Source organism: Hippocampus zosterae, chromosome 8 (assembly GCF_025434085.1).
Source record: "Hippocampus zosterae strain Florida chromosome 8, ASM2543408v3, whole genome shotgun sequence".
In the NCBI taxonomy this organism is placed as follows: domain Eukaryota; kingdom Metazoa; phylum Chordata; class Actinopteri; order Syngnathiformes; family Syngnathidae; genus Hippocampus; species Hippocampus zosterae.
This window is the reverse complement of record NC_067458.1, coordinates 25,787,216-25,797,596: the sequence shown is the minus strand read 5'-3', so window position 1 is coordinate 25,797,596 and position 10,381 is coordinate 25,787,216.

The window sequence follows — 10,381 nt, the reverse complement described above, 5'->3', positions numbered from 1 at the left end:
TGTGATTTGAAAACGCGGTTGCCCCCGGTGACGCCTCTGGCATCTGATTGGTCGATGTATGCGGCCGTTTAAGCGCTCATTTTCAGATTTGATTGCCGGCAGGATTTTTTTTTTTTTTTTTTTTGTCGAGCATTTCTGAATGCCAGCCGACGGCAATACTTTCGCTTCGAACTGCCTTTGAAATCGAGTTTCCTTACCCTGAACTCGAATCCTGCCTAGCGTTGTTAGCGTTGCTAGCTCGGGCAACTTTTTGGAAAATTCTTTCAGCCCAATGCCGTTTGCCTCGCACATCTGTCTGGAATCGTCTGTTGCCTTGCTTCCATCACCACGTTTGAGATGTTTCGTACCGAGCGTATTCGTGAAGGTGAAAAGCGAACGCCATCTGCATTGAAACGATGGCTAAAATGTTGCTACGTCACATCTGCGCGAGTCTGCTCAAGGAGCTAGCCAAGAGTTGAGTTGCTGTTGAATGGGGCTTTTTTATTTTCTTTTTTTTCCCCCCCCCAAGCCTTTGCGCTCTAATTGACGGGCTACCGTTACCTTCCCGTCCAAACCGCCCCGGATTGCCGCATCAATGCGTGCGTCTTATGCTAGTCCGGCGGAGCCCGACTTGAGACGCTGCAGGTTTCCTGTGGGGAATTGCCAACATTCCAGCTCCGGTAAATCAGGCACCTCCACGGCTTCATGTCTCGGGCTTGCGGGAAGACAAACAGAAGCCCGGGGGGGGGGTGGGTACTGAGGTTAACTGAGGTGGAGGTGGAAGAGCCTCCCCCCACCAAAAAAAAAAAAAAAAGTGGGCGAAGCATCTGTTGCGCTCTGCAGGCAATCAAAGGCCGCAACTGTCATCGAGCCCCCCCTCCCCCCGGCTTTGCTTTCGGTCCGGCCAGTGTCGGCACTAAGTTGCCGTGGCGAATGCAAACAAGCGGCAGTTTGTAAACAGAAGCATGTGTGTCTGCTTTTGGGCTGACAACTGCTTTTCCTCCTCCTCATCGTTCTCGTTCTCCTCACCCCCCCAACCCGAGACCGGGAAATTGCTCCTAATTGGCCGCGGGTAGATTGCGGGCGGCGGGAGGGGGGCGTGCTGTGTTTCTGCTTTAATGATGTCTGAAGGCGCGCGGCTGGCTGGGCGTCATCTCAGCCGTGTATCGGGTATCTCCGGCGAGCCGGCGACTCTCCTTCAAGCCCTCGATTTTGTACGATTTGCCGTAAAGTAAGTCGAGCCGGTTTATTTGGCGACGTTCTCGGAGAAGACTGACTCAAGTGAAATACCCGAATATTTAGAAGGTTACCATTTTTGTTGTCTGGAGCTTTCCGATCCAGTTGAAGGGACGTACGATTTTCAACGAGACGGCCAGCAACTCTGACGTACGATGACGATTTCCATGTGTAAAAAAATGAACGTGTAATACCGCGCCTCGCCACCGGAAGTTCAACAACGTACGAGTCCATCGGTAGTGTTGCTAAGCAAAGGAGGGGCGTCATTCCACAGCGTCTTTTTGACTTTTGTCATCTTCATTGTCATTCGCCAACTGCCTAACCCGAGCGCTTGAATATCCAGGCGTGAAGTCATGGCGGGATGCCCCCCCCCCACCAATTTTGCTGTTGTAGACTGCAAATTTCCCCAGCGTGGGACAAATAAAGGTTATCTTTGTACCTGCTCGAGGGTCATCCGTTTCAAATAGATTGACTTTTTTTTGGGGGGTAGGGGGGGGGCAATGTTTATTTTTTATTTATTTATTTTTATTTTTTTAAACATAGAATGTCTCTCGTACCCCAGCAAAGTTCTACCTACTGTCTGGCTCCTGTTGTTATCCGGTTTGCAAATATCCCACCCCCCCCTCCCACGAGGCGTGAAGTCATGGCGGGATGCCCTTTATGATTTAAGATGCCCCCCCACACCCCCAATTTTGCTGTTGTAGACTGCAAATTTCCCCAGCGTGGGACAAATAAAGGTTATCTTTGTACCTGCTCGAGGGTCATCCGTTTCAAATAGATTGACTTTTTTTTGGGGGGTAGGGGGGGGGCAATGTTTATTTTTTATTTATTTATTTTTATTTTTTTAAACATAGAATGTCTCTCGTACCCCAGCAAAGTTCTACCTACTGTCTGGCTCCTGTTGTTATCCGGTTTGCAAATATCCCACCCCCCCCTCCCACGAGGCGTGAAGTCATGGCGGGATGCCCTTTATGATTTAAGATGCCCCCCCACACCCCCAATTTTGCTGTTGTAGACTGCAAATTTCCCCAGCGTGGGACAAATAAAGGTTATCTTATCTTTGTACTTGCACGAGGGTCATCCGTATCAAATAGACTGACCTATTTTTTTTTTTTTTAGGGTGGGGGGACAATGTTTTTTTGGGGGGGGTTGTTTTTTTTTTTTTTTTTTTGTTTTTGTTTTTTTAAACATAGAATGTACTGAATCTACTGTCTGTCTCCTGTTGTTATCCGGTTTGCAAATATCTCCACCCCCTCCCCCCCCTCTTGATGTCCAAGAGGCAGTTTTTGTTGCTTTTGTGCCCTGACGAAAGCTGGCATTGTTCTGACTGTTCTCACAGATTGCGAAACTGCTGCCAGATGAGTTGCGGTTGACCCGTGGACGTTGTGAAAGCCCGTCTCCTTCTGCTTTTTTTTTTTTTTTTTTTTAAATCGCGTATTTATTTAAAGCTGATGATTACCAGTTAGATTCAGGCGTATACGCGGGTGCACGCGCGGGTGGTTGCCCCTTTTGCGGTGTGATAACTGTCACAATTCTTGGCATTGTGTTGATGCCATTTGGCCACGGCGTCGCCCCACCGGGGTCATTTTTCACCATCTTTATTTTTGTTCTTTTTAAAAAAAATTTTAACACCTGTGTTTGTCGAAAGGGGAGACTTTTTTTTTTTTTTTTTTTTGAAACCGGTTCAAACCCGTAGCCGTGGGACATTTTCACTGCACGTACGATGAAATGAACTGAATCGGTAACAAAAACTCCCGTTCCATTTCGAAGCCGTATGGTCTCGGATGTTTCCCTCTTTCTGTTTTTTTTATTTTTTGGGGGGGCGCCGGGGGGTCTTTTGCTTTCATATAAAAGTAGTGGCTCTGCCGCTGTGCCTTCGTTGGTGATTTGCAGTCTGAACGGTGGCGTTTGCAAACATCTTGAAATGGATTTTTCAGGTTCCTGATTTATTAGCAAGAGTCTGAACAACTTGAAAGCAAATCTTGACCGCATGTAAACCTAGTCACTGGTTATGCAACTTAAAGTTCCAACTTTCAGCAGGGTTGAGGGGGGTGTGGGGTGGGGGGTCATATCTCCCACCTGGGTGAGTGTGGAGAGGGGGGCGACTTGGACAATGATGAATCAGGCTGATCTCCAGAGAGGGGAACAGCTGGCGGACAGTCTCGGCACCCCGCTGTGCCGTTCGAGGCAGCCCGCCTACTGCGGATGAAGTTGAAAGAACCCGCTACGGGCTCCGGCTCAAAACGCGGCAGCGCAAACTCCGATCGGTTTTACGCTACGCTCGGAGGCTCGCGAAAAACACGACATTCGGCCTACACGGTTTCATTTACATTTTGTGAGGAAGTGAGGTGAGCTGAGGTGTCGGAAGGTCCTGCAGTCTGGACTGATGACCATTGGGGATGGGCTGTCTGCTGTAGCGTGGGGTGGAGGTCGGGGGGGGGGGGGTCATCCTGTTGAAACCGTCTGCGCAGTCTGGCCAATTTTGGGACTGGAATGTGTGCGACCTCCTCTTCCTCCTTCACACTCCCTCCGTGCACACACTCTCTCTGCGCGTCCGTGACTCCGTCAGACGGTCAAGCAGCTCGTGGGAACCTTCTCCGTCCAGACTGCCGAGTGTCAATGTGGGGGCAAATATCAAAAGGGGGTCACGGCACTTTGGGAGCGTTCTCACAACATCCCGTCCTCGCTCGTCGAGATAAAGACCGTGCGATATTGCTTATCTGATTTTTTTTTTTTTTTTTTTTTTTTTTTGGAGCTTGTTGGAATCATCATAAGCTGTGTGTGGATCCCGTCAGTGGTAGCAGAGATTTTTTTTTTTTTTTGCCACTTGCAGTCTTCTCATGGCTTTCTGCGTTTGTTTTCGTTGCCAAAGCGCTTCTTCACGTGCCATCTTGTGCCTTTTACATATCGAGTGCAATGCGTGGGCACCGAATCCCACACACACACTCAATCACAGTGACTGCAGACTTCCCTTGACAGCTGCTATAAAAAGCGACAGTCGTTAAAAACAGAAGACCTGTCATTATGTGTGTTTTCTTTTGGGGGGGTTGTTTTTTTGTTTTTTTTTTTAACAAAGAAGAGCAGACCCACAGCAAGAGCAAGTGACCCTCCCAACCTGGGCCCCCAAACACTGCAAATCGGGCCCGCCGCATAACAAGCGACGCGACCAAACACGACGGAACTGGAGAGTCTCAAACAAATTACAGTCCTCGACTCACACCGGGGCACACTTGGCCACCGAGCTTGGCACTCGTTTGCTGCGCCAGACTTTTCTGGCCTCCAAGCCTCGTGTTCAACACGCGTGACGACATTGTCAAATCGTAGCCGGTTTACGAACTCGAAAGGAAGAAAGCGATAAAGGAATGCGGGTATTTCCTCAAAGTATGGAGTCGATTGGTGATTGCCGCGGCCGACGGTGCCCGTTTTGTCCCTGAGCTTCAGACCGGTGTGACCCTCTTGTGGGGGACCGGTGCGGTCCAAATGCTAGCCGCATGGCTCTTTGGCTTCAAACTGTGACTTTTTTTTTTTAGAAAAGCGGTCACGTCTCGGCTGCATGTCACCTTGGAGTCAGACAGTCCTCCATGAAGCGACTCCAGTTGGTCCAAAACGCTGCCGCTCGCCTCTTGACCGCCACTCGTGAAATGAAAACAAATGGTAGATGTACTTTTTTTGGGGGGGCGGGGGTTGGTTGTTCAACAGCAGAGGTCGGTAGAAAATCGCTGATAGAAGCACTTTTAGAAACCGAGTCATGTTGAAGAGCACCTTGCACAGACGATAAAGAGCGTCAGATCAAGACAATTAAGAGATAAACACTTGATGAACATCTGCGGACTCTAATTTCCATCCATCCATCCATTTTCCGAACCGCTTGATCCTCACTAGGGTCGCGGGGGGTGCTGGAGCCTCTCCCAGCCGTCTTCGGGCAGTAGGCGGGGGACACCCTGAACCGGTTACCAGCCAATCACACAAAACTGCGAGTGTTCCATTAACCTGCCATGCATGTTTTTTGGGGATGTGGGAAGAAACTGGAATACCCAGAGAAAAGCCACAGGGCACACAGAAACGAACAACCATTCGCACTCACACTCACACCTAGGGACAATTTAGAGTGTTCAATCAGCCTGCCACGCATGTTTTTGGAATGTGGGAGGAAACCGGAGCACCCGGAGAAAACCCACGCAAGCCCGGGGAGAACATGCAAACTCCACACATGGAGGCCGGAGCTGGAATCGAACCCGGTACCTCTGCACTGTGAAGCCGACGTGCTAACCACTGGACTACCGGGCCGCCCGACTCTAATTTCATCTTTTAAAAATATCCGGATGGACCTTGGCGAGGGCTTTCAAGATCTGAAAATTCTTCAAGGCAGAAATCTGCGGCCCTCGTGCGCCACATGCCACCGCCCATGAGAACTCTCCGTATGTGTGTGTGTGTTTGTGTGTGTGTGTGTGTGTGTGTGTGTGGGCATGGACGTTTGCCATCGCACTCTTGCGTTCCAGGTTAATTACCGCTGCCAACGCAGGTGCGGAAAGCCAGTCGCCCCTCCCTACATCAGCCCGGTCGGACCTGCCGTCCGGTACACAGCGGCCTGTGTTTTCCTGTTTGGACGGCAGGAAATCGGCTCAGTGCGCGCGTGTGTGCATGTGCGTTCACATGGAAGAGTGCCTCATTGTCTCAAAGTTTATGTAGAGTTACTAAATGCGTGAGTGAGTTTCTGCTGCAAAATGTGCGTGTGCGTGTGTGTGTGTGCGTGTGTGTGTGTGTCTGTGTGTGTGTGTGTGTGTGTGCACGCATTTTGCGAGTGTGTGTTTGTCTTTGGGCATGAGCAAATCCAGACCACACCCTTTGAAGTCGGCTGTGTAGCGCGTTGAGGTTTGGGCACGGGCGCACTCGGCTCCGCCAGTGGTTGGCAAGAAACCTTATAGCCCACATCAGTCAGACTTGCCATTCATGCATTATTCATATCGAATGTGGAGGGGGGGGGGGGGGGGTGGAGGGTGGGGGGGGGGGTGTCGCACATAGTCCTAAACCTACATGTTGTTATCCTTACGCTGCAGGTTTTGCCCCTACTTGCCCTCCCGTCTTGGAAATGCTCTAGTGGTTGGTGTTACTGTAATGGGGGGCAGGTGGGGTGGGGGGGGGGGCAAGTTTCGGGCAACGCGCGTAACGACTATTCGGATCTGCTTGACCGAACATGATCCTCCTTTGCATTTTCACACGGCATTTAGCGATCTCCCGCTAGCACCATTGGTTTGACAAGCCGCTCTCTGGCGTTGTGGAATCTGAAATGTGTTTTTTGTTTCCCCCCCCCACAATGTTTTCTGCAGTGAGAACGTCGGCTGCTTTCATGGCGTTAGCAATCCATTTAAAATAGCAGACAATGGACAACGGGCGCTTCGCACAACTGTGCGACATTCCCGCCGCGCCGCAACCGGCGGCTCGACTGCTCGCGGTGCACTTGTCCGTCACGCGCGTCCGCCCGGGTGGCGTCTGTACTCGTCCCGGCCGAGCCTCGGCGCTCTCCGTCCCGCAAGCCACGACTCTGTGCCGAGTTGGCGTTTGAAAATAATCTTGCGTGCTGCGTTGCATTTTTGCTGCCGCGTAAATCGCAAATAGAAGCGTCTTCATTGTGTTTTCAGCGGCCGATGCCCGCGCCACTTCCTTCAGATTTGTCCCACAGTCGGGCAGCTTGTTTGGAAGTCGAGAAAGGCTCTCCGTTAGGTGGCCAACCCCCCCCCCCCCACCCAGTTGTGTGCTGAGCTTCGGACTGGAGTTAAGTAACGCTGTTGTCCACATTAGTTTCAGAAATCAGCATTGAATTCATTCATCTGCAGAATCCGTAGACCACGGTGTCCAAACTACGTGCCGGGGGCAATTTGCGGTCTCTTTTCAGCGGCCCGCAGCATGACAAAAAAAAAAAACAACAAATTAATAAATCAACGCAATAATTGACGGCGGCGCGCCGTGTTTGACCGGTTAGCATGTTGGCCTCAAAGTGGCACAGGCGCAGGGTTCGATTCTGGGCTTCTGTGGCTTTTCTCCGGGTACTCCAATTTCTTCCTACATCCCAAAAAACATGCATGGCAGGTTAATGGAACACTCGCAGTTTTCCCGAGGTTTGCGATTGTGAGGGTGATCGATCGTTGGTCTACGTGTGCTCTGCGATTGGCTGGCAACCGCTTCAGAATGGAGAGCTGGATCTGGTCTGTGAGAGAGAGAGAGAGAGAGAGAGAGAGAGGGCTCTTGGCCACCCCAAAAACGATTTCCCGTTACACCTTGAACAGGAAGTTGATGAACTACTTGACTTGAACTTGCTTTCTTGACGGACTCAAGCCAGTTTCGAAAAGAGTTTTAAAGTGACCCTTCATCTTTCCATTTATTATTATTTTTTTTCTGTATGCAGCCTTCAAATGAAAAACTTTGGGCACCTACTTTGTGTCGGTACTGTGAATAGTGGATTGGCCTCCATCGATGTTGCTTTTGTTTTTACTTAGCCTCCGTAATTGTATTTCCACTGGCTCCGCATGGGAAATCTCGGAATCGTTCATGTTCATCTCTTGCCACCCCAATTTCTGCCGTTCACCTCAAGCCGCAAAGGCCAGAAGGGGAAAAGGTTGAACTTGACAGTATGGGCAGCGGTGAACGATGGAAAGGGGGGGGGGGGGGGGTCGCCATGTCTGTGAGAAGTATTGCTGCAGTCCACTCCCACTAGAGGACCGTGCGTGCGCTTTGCTTTGCATGTTTTTTTTTTTGGTGTTTATTTTAACTGGACAGGCTTCACTTTTTCACCTCAACTCGTACAAGAAACCGTACGAGTTGAGTTTAAAAAAAAAAAAGCGCATGCCTCTAATTCGTAAAAGGAAAAGTGGAAGCTGTTCTTTGACTTTTTGATCAGCAACTGTAACCACGGTAACCAACGTGGCAGGAAATTTTTGAATAGAGAAAATGACATGGATGTTGGCTTCGAACGTTGTTTGTTGAATTGACTCCATTTTCATTCGATTTGTTTTTTTTTTTCAACAAAGCGTAACTTTAAGTTATGTGTCAAATAGTGACATGCAGGCCAATCTGCTTGCCCGCTGAGCTCATATGTATCGATGACAGCGGATCTCCCTTTTTTTTTTTTTTTTTTTGTTCCCAGCATGCTGAAATGTGAAGAATTCTTTTCTTCTTCCAATCCTTTGTTTACATCAGGCTAAGTCAATCGCGGCTGACCTTTGGTCATTTCCGTTTTAGCGACTCCACGTTCTGACCATCTGCTTGCAAATAGAAGGACTTCCAAACATGTTCCCGTTGAAGATTTTCCCCTCAACTGTTTACTTTTCAGCTTTGAACAAATGTCCCCACTCGAGAGCCACCTTAACCCGACGAACGGATAAATGATGTTCTCTCGCTTCTCTCGAGTGGTTCTTGAACGGCGATGGCGTGAGTAACTCATTTCTTGCCCAACTTGAATGTCGTCTGGGTCTGGAATAAATCATCTCTTCATCCCTCATTTCATGATCATGGCGGTCAAGTCGTCCCCCCCCCCCTGCTTTGACCCTCCGCCTCTGACCCGACCTCCCTGTTGGCCACCGCGCACGGTTCTCTCCACCTCGCCCGACATCTGGTTCTGCTCGCCCATCCAATACCCGAAGGCCACAGGAAATCGCTGGAGAGTTTGAAGGGCCTGTTACCTTGGGGGTGGAATTAACAGGTGCGCCGGCGCTTCTTTCAACTCACCCCCCCCCCCCACCCCCCATGACGGCTGGATAATGGAAATGAACAAAACGGGACGCGTTGGGGTGATGGCGTTTTTTTCTTAACGCACGCGATTTTCTTCGATTACATTCGTCTGTTGAGAGTTGCACTCGATAGGTGCTCTTAAGTTATCTCGAAGGTTCAAAGGTTCGGGTCAAATGTTTTGCGTTGCGACCCTGAATGCGAGTTCAGCATCTGGGGAAGGGACGGGCGGCTCAAATTGGAGGCAGGGGTGCGTATTTTCTGCAAAGACGAAACAATGTTGACAGCGAGCGGCCATTTTGACAAATGTTTGCATTTGCAGCTATTGTACGAAGGAAAATGCCTTGCAATCAAAAGTCGTGATTTATTGTTGGCCGCTTCCCGCCGCTTCCAGCGCGCGCCGCCGCCTGCCGCAAGCTGGACTGCGGCTCGCCGACCCGTCAAGTCCCCGCTCCGCTCACTTGTTTTTATTGATAAACATGTTTGGATTGGCAGAACAATCTCCCACACTTAACGTGCGCGAGAGCAGGAGCGAGGGAATGAGAGACTGCTTCCTGTATAGACAGGAAGCGGAGACTTTTATGAGGGCAGCGCATTGATTTTTTTTTTTTTTTTTGGGGGGGGGTGTCTCTAGCATGCTAAGTCTGGGAGTGCAACGCAATGAGTGGCTTCCTGCCGAGAAGAATGCGGTGCCGTCTATCTGGCTGACAACAGTTCCGCTCAACCGTTTGTGTAAAAGGTCGCGCAATTCATCTCGGAGCGACGGAGCCACTTTGGCATCAAACCGCAGCCCCCCCGTCCCCCCCCCCCCCCGTGTGAGTTGAGGGCAAAGCCAAAATCGCAAGAAATGCACCTGATGTGACTTTTGAGCCAATGAAAAACATCATTTTGCAATTTTAACCGCCGAAGATTTCTGGGGCTCTTCCAGTAGCCATGACTGAGGTCAAGAGGTCATGGGTCAGAGTTCACCACCACTTCTCCCTTCTTGGAGGAGCCAGAGCTCCTCGACTGGAAGGTCCCCTTGTCCAGCCCTCATCAAGTCAGCCCGAAAGGAGGAGTCCTCCTCCTTCCATCTTGCACATCCTGGCCGCCCCCAGAACGCTCATTTGGAGAACCAACAAGAATGTTTTTATTTCCCGGGAGAAAAGAAGAACTCCGGAGCGAAACCGCAGACTTTAAACAAGAGAGGGCACCGGCGACGGCCCTCACACAGCCTGCTGCTGGGCCACGATGATGAACAAGCGTTTGCTCCCCCGTCGTCTTTGCTCATTTAAAAAAAAAAAATATTCGTATAAGTCCTCACATCCATCATCAGTCCCTCGCATAGAACGTACCTTGCTATGCCTTTGTGGCCAAAAACTCATAAATTGTTTGCTTGGCTTTGAAGGAGGTCCAGTTTGCAAGCAGCGGTTTTGGTTTCTGATGTCTCTGGTGGCCAAGACTG